Below are 16,484 nucleotides of genomic sequence, written 5' to 3'. Positions count from 1 at the left end.
TGATTCAGCAGGGCAGCGTGCAGCAGGACCCTGGCAAACCTAAAACAAAACCTTGGGTGTGATGAACCAGCTTCCAGACCTTCGTGATCCCATGAGTCCTGAAGTGATGTGGATGTGGAAGCTGCATCTGGTGGTACAGGGAGGAGCATTGCCACATTTTCCAATACGTGGCCTTCTCTCTGGGACAGAATGTGAGATAGACCACAAGAGACTCAGCAGGTACTAATTTGCGAGGCAGAGCAAAACATCTGGATAACAGTGGCTGCAATGCAGTGTGGTTCAGAGGACTGTGCTGCCAAGTATGTGGTGTGGGAGGCAATGGCTGGGATGCTCCTCTGTGTCTGGGCCATTCCTGGGTTTCTTAGTGACTTTCCCTGACACTGGGATAGTTTGATTGATGACCATGAGGGCAGCAAGCTTGTTAGTTTTCCTACTGGAATCCTGGCAATCCCACAGTTTAAGGGTTTGCCCTCAGAATCGCATTAAAAGCTAATCTCCTTCGGCTTTGCTTGACTATCCTTGCAACTTAGTGCACACTGAGTCCTGCTTGTATGGTGCTGCTGGGACTCCTGGATTAGCTTCAGCCCACCAAGTTTATTTGAAAGTAAAACAAGCAGTACTGGAGAAACAGGTGTGTGTACAGTTTAAGGTAGGAGAGAGACCTTCAGAGCAGGCTGGGCTGAGACCACATTGCTGATGGGGAACACATCCTTTCTCTTTGCTAGAGCTACGGGGGATCTGCTGCTTTTTCTTTACATAATTAATCAAATGGGGGAAAAGTGGTTCACTGCTCAGCTTACTGAGCAGAGGCTGTCAGAAAGCCACTGGCCAGCACTGCTCTCCATGCATCCACAAGGCTGAGATCTGCCTCAGCTCCCCGGGAGATGAGCAGATTGTCACCAGTGCTTTCCATGGTAAGACTCTAATAACCTAAAAATAACTTGTGTGGTGTGGTGGGAGGCAGCAGAGATGGGGTAATTTTAACTACAGCTGTTACATGTTGTTCTAAGCCTTAGCGAGGAAATCTTGAAGCCCTACCCACTGAAGGTCTTGTTGTTCCTTGAGTTGAGGACAGTGAGTGTGGTGTTAGAGACAAGCATTGTGTGACAGCTGGTTGTGGGGATCTCCCGATTAAACAGCAAATTATCTCATGGCCAGGAATCTGACTGCTGTCCCTGTGGGTTTGTCCTGAGACTCGCTGCTCTGGAAACAGAAAGTGAAAGGGGTCAATGCAGCCCTGGCAGCGTTACATAGCTGAGCGCAGGATGCCTCCCCCGAGTGAATTGAGTGTAAGAATGAAGTGCTTACTGAATTAAACATGCAAACAGCTCAGCTGCTGAGCCACAAAGTCTGTACTGAGATTTGACTGAAGCAGAGACCTTGCTGCAGAGCAGATATGCAGCTGCTGGCACTTCTGGGTCCCTGGCTCTGAAAAAATGAGCAGCTTCCAGCTTGGTCCCAGCAAACCAGGAGGGGATTGAATGCATAGCTCAGAAAAGACCCAAGGATGGCTCTCCAGGAGCACTTCCCAGGAGACAGAGCACTGGTGTCACCCACAACCATGCTGAGAGAGGTGTGCAATGGCACAATGAGTTCTGCAGCTCCTGCACAACAGGTGAGGGGCAGGGGGGGACAACTGCTTCCCACTGTGCCTTGGAAGGGCCCCAGGACTTAAGGACAGACAGGAAAAATTCAGACCGGTTTCCTACACCCAGCCAGCAGCTCAGGGCAGCCTGCAGGAAGTGGAGGGGGTGGGGAAGCTGGGTAAGATGTAGGCTGCTATTTTAGAGTCGTGTTTGCTAACAGAGTGTTTTGTTTGCTGTTTATGTGCTTGTTTGAAGATGACTGTTTGTCAGTGTCTGTCTCCGATCGCAAATGAGTCTCTGTGCTTATGGAGCTCTACCATTGGTTATACATAATGATCTGGGAGAGGGATCAGACCAGTACGTGCCATGCAGCTGCCCTCACTGCAGACTCACCGAGTTTTTCTCTCTCCTTCCTCCTCTAGCATAAGGTTGTGTAATTCCTGGTGTGACGTGGGAAAGCTTTAGCAGAAGAGCTCAGCAGAGCTGTCATCACACACCACCCCAGTCCTGGAGAAGCAGTGCTCTCCTGAGGCAGGGCTGGCCCTGTTTCACAGCTATGGGACAAGCAGGTCACCTCACCCTCAGCCCAGCTGAGCTCAGATGGTGACAAGAAACTGCACCCTGGAAGCTGTGGTTCCACTACAGCCATCCCAGGAGCGCAGGGACTGCATTTCTGAGCAACTCCATCGCGCTGGTCCCATCACTTACCTCCTCTGCCACACCTTTACTGATGGAAATAGGAAATAATAGAAGAAAAAAAGCCCAAATTCTATCCCTAGGCTAACCCAGGTACTCCTCCCCGAGTCCAACCTAATCTTATTCTCCAACCAGTACTACAAGCTGGGGTTCCTATCATCACATCTCCCTTAGTGGTGAGCATCAGAGCAGCATTGTACAAATGTAGCAACATCAGGAAGGATCACTGCAGTGGTATTTCTGACTTCACCTGGAGCCGGGTGGGCCGTAAATCTTGTGAGATAACGTGTTGCCACAGAGACCTGCAGCCAGTTTTTCAGGCCTTAGGAATCTGAATGCTGTCAGTAAGCACAGCTGAACCAGCACACCAGGTCTGCGCATCGTTGACACAGGAAAGAGCAGGTTTGTTGTAGCAGGAACTCGGTGAGGGCCGGGAGCCCAATGCTGCAGGCAACATGAGCACATGGCAATGTGCTCCTGGAGAGTGCTGCACCTCCCTCACTGCTCCCCACCCATGCATATGGGGCAGAGGAGATGCCGATGTCTTTGAAATGGGTATTTCAATGGGATTCATCCCCATTTGATACAGTGGGGAGAAAGGGAATCCTTGAGGCACTACCCAGGGGCCTGTAAATGTCTGTTAAACTGCAGCGAGGATGAAAGCAGATGGGATTTATTTAGGACTGAGCTGCAGCTCTTTAAAACCCACTCTCAGCAGTGCCTTGGGCTGGCTGGCTTTGATCTGAGATGCAGTGGGAGAGCTCATGTGGGCCCATGCAGTGCTGCAGCAGTGGACAAAGTTGGGGGTGCAGATAGCAGCGTTCTGGAAGAGACTGCAGCCATCCTGGGGGATTTCTGTGAGGGAAGGCAGCAACTGGATAAGAGCAGGATTTCAGCCAGATCACATCCCTGTATATGATTCTGCCTTCCCCCGTTGGTGACAGACCTGGCTTGCAGTGCCAGCAGCTCCTGGTGGCCGTATAAGCCCAGGAGGCTGACGGCTCTCCTCTTCTTGGAGCTGTAACCTCTGGGCTGGGGCAGTGACCAAGGAGTGTCAGCCTTCCCTCACCATGGAGCAGGCTGAAGCTCCTGGGAGCAGCCTGGCTTGGTCCTGAGAAGCTCCCAAACCGAGGGAGGGAGCAGGAGACCCTTCCCATTTCTGGGGCAAAGAGGCCCCGAGGTGGCTAAGGAAGGACTGGACTCGCTGGGACACACGCACGGGGTACAGGGAGATGCCACTCTACCAGATGTGGGCAGCAGATGGGAACTTGGGGCTATCAGCTGCATTAAATGTTCTATTTCATTCTTCTGGCTTCAATAATAACTTGGAAATAGCTGTGGAAGCATGTCCTGAGGCAGTACACAGTACCTCGAGGTGAAGCTTTACAGCCAGCTCTGATAAGCTCCAACCACCCGCAGCCCAGCACTGTAATGCCCACACCGCCCTTCAGGCAGCAGCAGCAGCTTGCTGGTCCTGCTCATTTGCAGGTCTGTTTGTAAGATCTCTGAGCAGGTTATCTGTGGGGACAGATTTGACTATTCGGAGATGGTGGAGTAAGGCAGCCTCCTTCCTACAATAGCAGCATTTGCTGGCTGCCTTTGAAGAGGGGAAGTTACTAAGATAAAAAATAATAAAAGGCCTTATTTTCCTCCAGACTTCAAGAGCCTGGTAAAAGTCTGCGTTCATTTCTTATTTATTGCCGTAAAATGTTTTTCTGACATTTGTAATCACTGCCAGTACCCTCCGATGTGTCTTAAAGCTTAATTGCCTGAACTTTTCTGTTAGTGACGAGCTAATGCTCTGACCTTCTCTTGCACCGTTTAATTTACAGCAGAGCAGCCCGCGGCACCCGCTGCCTTCCCACCACTGCCCTGTGCTGGGGAGACACTGGGCAGAGCCAAACCCCCGGAGTGACCGGGTGCTCACATGGCTCCTGCAGTGTCCTGGGCAGGGGGATCCCCTGCTAACTGCAAAGCTGGGCTGGAAGATGGGACTAAGATGAGATCCAAGCCCCGAGGTGAGGCTCTCCAGCCCAACATTAGCACTGCGTGCCCAAAGCTGACAGTCATGGGCTGCCTGTGCCCTCTGTGCCCTGCACAGCTCCACTCCTGGCTGCGCATCATCCTCAGCCCCACCGCCCCCTCGCTGCCCTGACCCACCGATGCCAGCCGCAGATCAGCCCTCAATTCACGGCTGGTTCAGGGGGGCTGTGGCGTCCGCCTTCCGCTCCTATCCCCGCTCCACAATGAATCACCGGTGTGCAGGAGATGAACGGCGGGTCGGGGACGATGCGCCTCGCGGTGGTGATTCAGCCTCCGCGGGGCGGTGACGGAGCGAGCAGAGCTATTGTTCCTCCCAGTCGTTTGATGACAAAAGGGTTCTTACCCTTTTTATGTAGAAGAAGAAACGCGAACGAAGTGATGTGTAAAGCAGTGGTGATTAATGTCCCTGCTTCAGGGAACACCCTCCGGTTCTCGCAGCCTGCGCTGAGCACCAGGGCGGCTTGGTGCGACCCTTCGGTGCAGGGGGAGCAGGACTGTGCTGTGACGATGGCTGGGGGTTAGAACAGCTCCTGAGCAAGGTATGGGACGATGCTACAGATGCAGCCTTACAGCAAATGCTGCCAGATCAGAAGCTACTCCAATATCAGTAATGGGAAAATCAATGGGAAACTGAACCAGGATCCTCTACTTCAGCATTTAGTGACTTCAGCTTTTTCTTCTCCTGGTTCTTTACATTTTCCATGTTTCCCATCTTAATTTTAGATGAAGTCCTGGGAGCTGCATGCGAGATTAAGGCATGATTGATAACAGCTTCGAGACATCCAGACAGCAGTAATAAGTGTACCACAGACTGTGCATATTCATGGAGATAGATCGGTTCGGAGGATTAAAAGACATATCCTGGAGGGGTGGATATAATGGAAACAGAGGTGATCAGGGAAATGAACCAAAAAGGTGCAGCTTTACCGGCCCTTTGCAGCCGCTGTCTCTGAGCCTCATTCAGCCCATAATTGCAGCTGCTGGAAGATAGCAGTTAGTAGCAGAGCTGCAGATCTCTGGCCCTTTGAAGTCCTGAACAATGGACCACAGGAGGTGCCACGGTGTCTTCTTCATCTTCACCCCAGTCTACACCATCCCTGTGTCTGACACACTGCTGCGGCTGCTTCCATAAGCAGCGACTCCATTTGCCTTTGATCACAGCCGCCTTCTCAATAGCTTCAAGGAGCAGGTTTAATTTGGGTGCAGTAAAAGTCATTTGTTGCTGATCAAACCCAAACAGCCACAGGGGGGCCCAGCAGCAGTGGGGGTGAGCAGGGCTGTGCCTGTTAGACCCCAGACAGGGCAGCAGCTCTGGGCCGTTTGGCCAAGGGCAGGTAGCACCTGGTGCCCCAGGGCTTGGCCATGGCCATGGCTCACTGAGTGGGAAGCCAAGCATGGAGTCACATGCAGCTCCAGTGGGCACAGTGGGATGCAGAGGGTGCAGAAGGCCAGCACTTATCTCTCAGTTAAACACTAATAGTATCTCATATTTAACCCAACAAGGCTCTTTATTTCAAGTATGTTTTCCCTAATTACCCCTACGAGCTCCATCCTGTACACAGCAAGAGCCACAAATACATTTAATTTCTCTGTGAGATAAGAAAACCGTTTAACTGCTTGCTGTGTGGTTTTGCCCTGATTCTGAGCCATTAAGATGCCAGAGCACAGCAGTACCATTTTAACACGTGGGATGGCTACAAACAGATGTTCGTGGGCCTGCCCTCTGCCTGCTGAGCTCATCTGTTTTACTTGGGACTTTGCAGTCATAAATGACTCACTGAGCACAGGGCTTCGGTGCATTCCAAAGGACAGAGCTCTCCATACCCAGCACCTGCAGACCAGGCCTTCCTGCACCCTGGAGCACAGCATTCTCACTGCATCCCTGAGGATGTGGAGATGGCCTTCATTGATTGGGTTACTCAACCCAGCCAGCTCTGAACAGGACGACAAAGGAGTTCTTGGCTTGTATTGGAGGAGGTAGGATCTAGCCTGGGCTGTTTCTGCATGGAATCAGCATTCTCGTAGCACCTCCTTACGTTTCTTAGTCTAGAAATCTGTCATTACCTGGAGAACCCAGTGATGGTCCTCCATGCCGTATGGCTGCTTGTCCCCACACACTGATATTCTGCTCTTTAGGTTCTCACACTCCCCAGTGCCTGATGCATGAGGTGGGAGGGGAGAGGGAGGTAGGAATACAACAGAATAATAAGGAAGGAAGTGTTCTCCTTTTGTATTCACTTCAGAACAGCCTATATGAAAACCCCTTTGATGAAACCCAAGTGTACGAGTATTCATTCTATGCCATGAACAGTATTAAGAGACAACTGCAAAATTTTCTCTCCACAGGAAAGGGCCTTGAAGCCTGAAGCAATGTTATTTATTTTTCCAATAGTTTTGGTCACTCATAATGGGTTTTCTCTATTTCATGTAGCTGTGGGCTGGCACATGGTGTGACAGGGAACATTTTCAGGTTACGTTTTGCAGACATGGGGTTATTTAATGAGTCCAGTATAGACAGAATAATAACTGCCTGTCTTTTCTGCTTTGGAATGACTTTCTTCTCCCAGCAGTGGATTTTGCATGTCCTTGGCTTCACTAAATGCAGGCTGGTTATGCACTCTCTCACATGTGAAAATGTACAAGGCTTTTGATGGCTGCTCACAGGACAAGCTATGAAGTCCCCTGAACCCTGTTTTCAGCCGAGTCCTGCAGAGGTTTGGAAAGCCAAGATCTGCCCCTTCCTTGCTGTGCTGGTCTGAGGAGGCAAAGGTCTACGACCAGAGCTGTCCTGAGCTGCTTTCCCAAGCACTGGCCCTCACCAGGTCTGTGCCTTTTCCAACAGATTGCGACATGCGGTGGAAATAACATTCACATCCATCCATCTGCAGTGACAGAACCATGCACAAAAAACACTGAAAATCCAAAACAAAACACAAACTTCAGTGTGCCGAGATCCACCTGGTGTCAGACAGGGTGTTTCTAGATCAGCACCATGACTCCATGTCTAGAAAAAGAGCGAGTTAATCACTCCCTGACACAGAACTGGTTCTGCGTGATTTGCAGATTCTTATCCTTGTCTCCTTAATCTGCCCCTTTTCCACTCACCACCCACACAAAGCTTCTTTCTTTCTACCTAACTCTAACTCCTTCCTGACGACAGGAGTTACTGCCTCCATTTGCTGTGTCAGGCCCCAGTTCCCTGCTGACACCAGTCTGCCCCTGCCCTGTGAACAGCCTCGTGTGCTGGAGAGCAGCCATAGCCAGCTGCATCCCAGCACTCTGCCCAGCCACCAGCACTGCAGGATACCCAGGGCATCACACAGAGTTCTGCAGGCAGAACAGCTGGATTTGCTTAGGCAAAGCTTGCACAATTAAAGTTAATTGATCAGCAGCCCAACAGAAATCCCTCCTTTGTAGGTACTGTGCAAACCTCATCCTGGATTGTGATCCAACTTTCCAGTAAGGAATTATTTCTGTGAAACTTCTGAAGCAGCACAGTTAGCTGCTCCTTTGTATCATTACCCGGAGCGTGTTGGTATCTCTGCCCAAATATGAACAGCTGCAGCATCACAGAAATTTCTGTATGAATAACATCCGTATTCTTACGTGTGTGACTTTCTGTCGTTCTTATTCCTTAAGCAAAGTCATATACGATAGACCTTGGTAGATCAGATGAGTCAGAAAGAAAAAAAGCCCTTACTGTGGATTCTATAAAGGCATTTTCAATGAGAAAAGCTACGCTGGAGGAATAGGAATAGTGTTTTGGCATGAAAAAAGATGAAGTTGGTCTGCACTGTGAATCCACATCTGGAACAGCTGTCTCTATCCACCTGCTTGTGGGCAGTGCAGTGCAAATGGCAGACTCCCGTCCTGGGTCTCCAACTGTCTTCAAACAGCCCCATGCTGCTCTCTGGAAGCACTGCTCTTCAGAGCTGATGAACTCATGGACTTCCGAAGGTGCCAATTTAATGCTTTTTTTCCACCATTAACCAATGTAGTACTATTTGGTTTTCTAAGAAGTCAGCTGTGAGGAAAGCTGTCTGAGTTCCTGAGGTCCACATCTTCAGCTCATTTCCAGTAGGAAGTAAATCAGGAAGCGTTTAATGATTCAAATCAGAGCTGCATTCCGACCTCACGCCTTCTCGTGTGTGCTGCAGACCAGAGCTGTGTTGCACTGATTTGAGCTAGGTGTCCTGGCAGCAGTCTGACAGAGCAGAAGTGCTGCATTTCTAGTTATGACTTAGCACTGAGCTGTAACAACCTCACATCGTGGTTGCTGGTGGAGCAAAAAGCAGAAGGACTGCTCCTGCTTTCACCTCTGCTGCAGTAGATCAGCCCTGGTACTCTGTGGGTGAGCTCAATGAGGCCCCAGTTTGGATCAGTCCCCTTTCTGCAGATGAATGCCTTCTGTCGGGATGTGCTTTTTAGGCTCAGCGCTGCATTTCTGAATTGCAAAGGCACTTCTGCTTTTCACCATACTTCCATGTAAGGCTCAGTGACAGCAGCGAAAGGCATTTCAGCTGGTAGCGTGACATAAAGCACGATGCATCTATCAGGCAGCAGCAGGTTTGTGGGAATGAGGAGATGGCTATAAAGGGCACAGCCTGGGGGTGAGGAGTGAGCTGTTGGTTGGTGACCACATCTATTTAAATAATGATGGGGAGCTGCTGGCTAATATCCACAGCAGCCATGGAGGAAGGCCCAGGTTGGCTGATGCTGAGAAGTTTGGGCTCTGAAGGAAGCACAGAGATCTCTGTGTGGTTCCCACGCCTGTTCCAGACTGAGGATTGTTGAATTTTCTGGCTGTACAATTAGCCTTGCTCTGAAAGCACTGTGGTAGATATTTTACTGTGTCCCTTTGGAACCTGGTTCATTAGTTTATAATTTTAATTAAAATTATACTCCTTAACTTCTTTGAACTGCACTGACTTTGCTGGAGTCGTGCCATTATCTAAGTGAATAGGAGCACCTGATGCTGGCTGTAACCACTGCTGAGCATGGTCCCTAAGGAGAACCAGAGGAGAGCCAGGCTACTTGCAGCACTCGCAGACACTTGTGCAGTCCCACAGTGTGTTGCTGGTGGTAGAAACAGGAGAAAAATGGAGCACAGAGATAATGAAACCCTTGACACCATAACTGGTGGTGCCTGGCTGGTATCCATCCACATCAGTCGGGAAATTTGCTGGAGATTACCAGGGGTGAGATGTATTATGTGCTGTGCAGGGGCTGAACAATGAAGTTAACCTACAAGTGAGGAAAGAGCGCGCGCCAAGAGATGTTATCTTCCCTCAATGAGCTGGATCATGAAGGGCTCCTGAAATGATGAAAGGCAGGAAACCCAAGCTCCTATTTTATGAGCCAAAGGGTTTGACCACCGTGGAGCAACGCCTGTGTCATTGGCTTGGTGAATGGCTCTGAGTGTGTGAGGACCGTGGCCAGGGCCGGTGCTGCCATGAGCATCCCTGCTCACCTGGGAGCTGCTGCCCCAAGGTGACCCAGCACCACAGGTACTTATTGTGCCACACATTGAAATACAAATCTCAGCAGCCACCCCTTAAGGCTCCTCATCGTTCACTCCTCTTCAGGCTCACCCTCCCTCCATCAGCACTACTTTTCATCGCTGCCCTTGGGGCTGGTTTGGTTCCTTCCTTCTTTGTAACGCATTTTAGCTGAAGTGTCTCCAGTCTGCTGATCTCCCTTTGATGCCATGTCAGCCGCTTCTCTGAAGTCCAAAGAGATGAGCTCTAAGGGGCTCCCTTTGACTTTCAAAGGAAGAAAGAATAAAGTCTGACAACATTTCTCTTTGCAAAGTCCATATTAAACGTTCTTGTGTTTTCCATTAACGCTGATTCTTTCCTAATTTAAGCACTGTAGCTTGAGCTTGCCTCCCTGCTTCTCCCTTAAGGTTTTCTTTTCCAAAGTCATATGCTAATATTCCAGACATGAGAGACTCATTCAGATACAGATGTTTCGGATGTCATGTCAATCCACCCTGAGTATTGAAACTGCTTTTTACACAGTATTTACTTATCCTATTATCTATTTTGCCTTTTCTTCATATTCGTCATTATTGTTTTCCTATTGAAAACCAAGCAAAGTGTTAAGTTAGGCTGTCCTTTTATCCCTCTTTCTTACGTATCTGAATGCCCCTCTCTGTATGTTTGGTATCCCCTGTGATACACAGATTGCTCTGAGTGCTGCCAGAAGTGACAAGCAATTGTATTTTTCTCCATTCCACTTGCAGTCTTATGTTCTCCTTTCTGTGTCAAAGTCCCAGGATTCAGAATCAAATCTCTGCTTCTTTCCAGTTCAATCCGAAAGAAAGAAGTTTGCTCTGAACTGAGTTTTTCACAAGCCATCTCCAGTCGGTGGCTGCCGAGCCCTTGGAGGAACGGGCAGAGTCACAGCTGTACCTTCGATCTTCGGGCCCTGGCTGAAAACCATTGTCACAAAGCTTCCACCGTGCTCGCAACCGTGGGCAGCCAATCCTTCCCTTGTGGCAGCTCGCAGATATTCGCATTCTAGTTAATTATATAATTGAGATGTTTCCGGTGATTTTAAAGACTTCTGACTGAGCTGTTGGCATAATGGGGAAAACTGAAAGCCAGAGTCAGGGGGAATCAAGAATTCAGCTAAAGCCTTTGAACCCGCTTTGATTTACATATGAATAGAGCTGAGCTGCAAAGGGAATTGTGTCCGGCCATCTCCTGCAGAGGCGCAGAGCAGGTTGCTTGCTGCGAACACTCCCTCATTTCCTATTAGGATTACTTTCACTCCTGTGCGATGTATTTCAGCCTCGTTACACGGAGCTCATCCAGATAAAAAGCCCCTTGATTCCCGGGGATGCTGAGCCACAGTGCGGTGTGACTGTGATACGAAGAATAGAGGGAGCTATGCAGCCCCGCAGCGTGTCCCGTGCTGATGGGGGAGCCGACACCAAACGTATGTAAGGAGGAAGGTGCAAACATGCTCCGACTGCAGCCACACTCTGCTGCTGTGCTGACCCGGTGACCCATGTGCCAGTGCTGCTCCCAGGGGTGCCGGAGATGAAGGACTTTGCAGGTTTTTTGCTTTACATAAAGGAGGCACGGAAGTGTAACATATAATCTATAAACTGCTTAGGAGACTCTAAGCTTTACTTACTGCTCCCTCTGGGGTAACTGGAATCGTGTGCCTCATCTGTCTTGCTTTTTAAAATGCAGTAGCTGTAGTAGTTGTTTTGGGTTTAGCAGTGAAGTGACGTATTTCACACACAGGGAGGATGAGCACTTCCCAAAACCTGCCTGTCATCTTTGAGTGTAACACTGATCGGATCTGTGCCCCCACACCTGTCCACGCAGCACATCTGCCTGCTCGTGCCCTGACTTCATGCTGCTCCATGGTGTGCTGCAAGGCATAGCTGTGAGTTTTCATTTACAGGTGTGTCCATGTTAAACACCTGGGCTATGATTTTTCTGAATGTGACCTGGAGGTGAGTTGGTTGTTTGTATTGCTGCCTGGCCACAAGAAAGGAGGGATAAGCCATGTGTTTTGAGGGCTGCATGCCAAATAAAGGTAGGCTGTGCCCTCCGTCCCCTCTCCCTTTGCACAGGCTGCTGGTCCCTAAGGGTCGCATGCTGCAGGATATCTCACCCATCTCACTGGAGCTGGCTTAGGTTAAGACCATATTCACAGCAATTTATATTTAATCTGCTGCCCAGTTCTAGAGCTTCTAAGATACTTCAGTCTGTGTGACTGCTTCTGCTTCCTATTCTGGGCTCCTGGGTGTGCTTTGATGCTTCTTCTGTGTAGCTCAGCCTTCCAAGCTTCAGCTTACGTGAAATCCCTAAGACAGCCAGCTTATGTCACCATCATCCATCAGGGACAGTCTCACAGAAATCCTCAGCTCAGATCTGCTCTCTCCCAACTGGGAAGAGGAAATACAAACTGAACTGCACGAGCACCATGGTCACATTTAAAAGGGAAAAGCAGCATCAAACACCATGTGCTATTCAGCAGGTAGCTGTTATCTGCTGCTCAGTTGCTTTTGGCCTTTACCAGACCTACACACTATTTTCTTTAGAAACAGCCCCCTGTTGTGCTGCTAAGAAATGTAGGAATTTCACACTTGAAGGGGAAGGATGCAGGGCTGCTCTCTGTTGAACAGCTCTTGTTGTTCTGTGTTGCAAATTAATGAGATTGTATTGGGTTTGTAATCAGTGCTGATTAACCTACCACAGAGGTCACAAGACAAATCTTCATCTCACATCAGACTCTTCTGTTCCTTCTCATAGAGCAGAGCCTGTACAGACCCCTCCTGGGCCATGTGCTGCAGGGATCCCCTCCAGGCTCCATATTGGATAGAGGAAGGAGGTTGCCAGGCCCAGAGCAGAGCACTGCCCCTCTGCTGGAGGCTGGACCCAACTGGCCAGCCCTGCTGGCACTGATAATTACATACAAGTGAGATGTAATTAGAAGGAGTTTATTTAACTATTGGTTGTGTTCAAGCTTTCAAAGAGAGATCTTTATTGCCTTAAGGTTAAATTAATCAGTTCAATTGCTTATTTAGTCAAGCATCATGTACAGAAGAGGAGGAAGATCACCATCCAAAACCTGTAAGGCTTACAGAGTTTGTCTATTTGATAGCAATTCACTCTCTGCAAAGACTTGATCTCGCTAAATCAAGAATGAAGCACAAAGTGCATCAATCACCAGTGAACGAGATGCAGGACCCATTCTGGAGCTCACGCTCGCTGCCTCCTCCCTCGAGGCTGACAGGAGACAGCAGGTGAGCACCCTGACCGGCACACAAACATGGGGCTCTCACTCCCACATCCATTCTTTCTGGAAGGCTTTTGGAAGTAAACTTTCATGGCTCATCACTGCTGTCAAAGTCCTCTTGTATCCTGCTCTTCCTCTGCTGTCTCCTTGCTTGGCCCCAAGGCAGAGGAGATGTTCTGACAGCTCAGAGATCAGTGTTTTATTTCTGTCATTTCATTTTTTTTCTCTTAGATCAAGACGGTTGTCTCTTCCCCTTCCCTGAACCTGCTACAACGTAAAAGCAGCATTGGCAGAAGGGTCATATCTTCATCTACAGATATTTATTGGCAAAATTCTCACTTACTCCTGAATCAGAGCAAATCAATCTGTGCAATCTAAGGATATTCTCTACTGTGATGAGAATATTTTCCATCACTGTGAAAGCCACAGAGAGATCCCTACGTGAAACGCCCCAGCGTAAATCTCTAGCACAGATCCCTCTACCTGGACGTCCTTGCGGGCTTAGATGCCTTCAGGTAGAACATTTTTGGAACATTTCTGTTTAGAGAGGGACTCCAAGGAATACTTGTGCAGTACAGAGGAAGAGTTTCCCCAGCTCCACAGCAGCTCAGGGTTGCTGTGAATGTAGGTAAGATCAGCTCAGATGTTTCCCCATTCATCTGGCAACCACAAGATCCAGGCCCAAAGCAGGATGTAAGCCTCATGTTGCCACATACCTTTGGCTGATAAAAGAAACATGAATCCATCCTGATTTCCTCACTGGTCTCCTGCTCTTGATGGACTTAAGACTGAAGCTACAGGAGCAAATGCACCATCTCCAGCAGATGCTAAATAGCAGGGAGACGGACTTAAATAAAAATGTTCCTTGTTAACAGTGTATTTCAAATTTTACTCCCCCTTTTCAGTTTTTGTGTAGGACTTGGAGTGAGGAAGAGCTTGGTACAGGAAAGATAACACAGGAAAATATCCACTCTTTTCTTTTTTCTCTTTCAGGAAATAGTTGGCAGGCTGCATTTACTTAGTAAGAAGGGGCAGCGTATGGCTGTGCTGTGTAGTCCACCTTTGAAAAGCATCTGTCCTATGTCACAAGAAGCCACAAAACTCATGACTCAGCTTTAACTGCTTATTTCTTCCCACCCTAAGGGCAAATCGCCATGTGAATTCTGCTGGCTCCTGGGAAGGGAGTCCTGAGTTCCCCAGTGGTGCAGCAGCTTATCGTACTTCCCTTGTTCTTGCTGGATGGCAGGTATGAGCCCTGTCTATGCCAGGAACTGGCTACTGAAGCGTGTCCATTCTTTGATGATAGAAGCTCACCTTAACATGTAGTCGTAATATTTCACGGTTCATTTAGACTGGGTTAAACAGGTAATGCTCCTTTGGCATCTATGGAGTAGGTGTCTTGTTGGGAATCTAAGTTTGGCTGTTCGCTTTGAAACATTTTTAGGCTTCAGATGAAATTGCTTCCAGCTGCTTTCACAAAGACCCACATGATGTCCCTGTTCTGCCAGAGCGCAGCCTCCTGTGGAGAGTTCTTTAACGTCTGGTTTCAACAAAAACAAGTTGGGAATATAATTGCCTCTCACCCCCTTAAATCTCAATGTACTCCAAAGCCTTTCCTGTAAATAGACCCCACTCCTCAGCAGAGCAGAGGTATTCTGCCATGATGATGGAAGCCAGCCCTCACCAGGCTCCATTCTGTTGGGAATGCTCAGACAGGCAGTGCTCAAGTAGCTCATTGTGGGATTGCAGAAGAAATGGTGAGACACAGTTTGAATCAGTGACTGAGCACCTGATGGGGAGGCAGTGTGTGTGCAAAGTACCTGAGTAATAGAAGGGGTGGATCCAGGATGTACCCCTTCCCAGACCTCATTTAAGGGTTGGCAAAGGGAGGTGGGGGTATCTCAATGGAGATCCTTGACTACCTGAAGGTAAATAGTGTCTTTCCACGCCCATTGCTTTTGTGTTTGGGCAAATCAACATTTGTTGTAGCCTGGGACCTTGTTGCTGTGCTGCCATTGCTGTGCTTTCTGTCACATTACAAGGATAAAACATCACATTTCTTCTCCCAACCACCACTTGTACTGCAGTTCAGTTCCTGCTGGAAACCATATGGTTTCCAGAAGCCTACCCACATACCTGTGCTTGCCTACGCAGCCCATGAGTCACACTCACTGGTTGGATGCCCCCTGAGTCATGCTGAAAATCTGTGAGATTTCAGCGTCTATTTTCCATGCAAACTCTTCAGAACTTTAAACAATTCTACATAACCATTTACATATGCATGCATTTTTTTTTCCTGTTCGTTATGGATGCACTGACATTTCTTTTTTTGAGGCAAATTGTACCTAGATGTTTGTTTAGGATCAATGGGAGCTGCTGTGTGGCCTTCAGGGGGATGCAGGCATCCTTTGAGCACTCTCTATCTTCACAGCACATCCTGGGGATTAACCCAGGTCAGTGGGACTCAAGAAAGAGGGATATACATACACCTATCCGTACCATCAGCCCCACAGCTGAGTGGGCTACAGTCCCAGTTGGACATCAGGCAGGGCTGCCATTCTGCTTCCTCAGCAGAGTGTAGGCATCGTGTGAACTCCGACAGTTCTTTTTGCCAATAAAAGTAGAGGAAAGATTAGCTATTCTATCTCATGTAAAGTGCCAGTGCAGGAGACGTATTACTTACCAAATTAAGAACAGTGACCCCCAGTTGTGCTTAAAAGAATGCTGTAAAGAGTCTACCAGAAGCTGAGCTGTTTTTGCAGCTGTACCTCAAATGCTGTCAGTGTTAGGTGACAAGCGGCACAATCCCACAGCCAACAAGGGGCGTGTAGGTACACTGCTCTGCTTTGGAGCTGGTTAGTTGGTGTTTGCATTCCAAGCATCACTGCGCCTTGTAAGCATTCCCTGACCTAGTGATTATCCTGTGCCCTAATACAGTCAGAAAAAGCAGCAGAGGCTGTTTCTTATGCCACATGTGAGAGCTTTGGAAGAAGCAATGTGAGACTGTAGGGAATGTTGTGCAGTGATATAACACATTAAAACTGCCAGAAATATTCATTAGGACAAGCAATTCAGCCATCTTCCCACGCTGGGGGAGAATGTGTTACTTCACTCCTGCCCAAAGATGCTGCTGGTGGAGGCAGGGCTTCCCCAGTGCCACTGTCAGTGTGCCTGACCTGAAAAGCCACAGAGGGACACACAAAACTACTGCTGGTTCAGGCCATTCCCAATTCAGGTTTGTATGATTTCAAATGTTTGTTCTGACACAGAATAAGTCCACATCATCTGTTTCCCAAGAGGCAGATGCAGTCAGTGTAGGCAGCTCAGACATTTCTTATCAGCAATCCTATCTGAGATGCCCTATGGGAAATGTCTGTGCCCTTCCCAGGCAGTGTTAAG

This window comes from Coturnix japonica, chromosome 9, assembly GCF_001577835.2.
Source record: "Coturnix japonica isolate 7356 chromosome 9, Coturnix japonica 2.1, whole genome shotgun sequence".
NCBI classification, from domain to species: domain Eukaryota; kingdom Metazoa; phylum Chordata; class Aves; order Galliformes; family Phasianidae; genus Coturnix; species Coturnix japonica.
Note: the sequence above shows the minus strand (reverse complement) of the source record.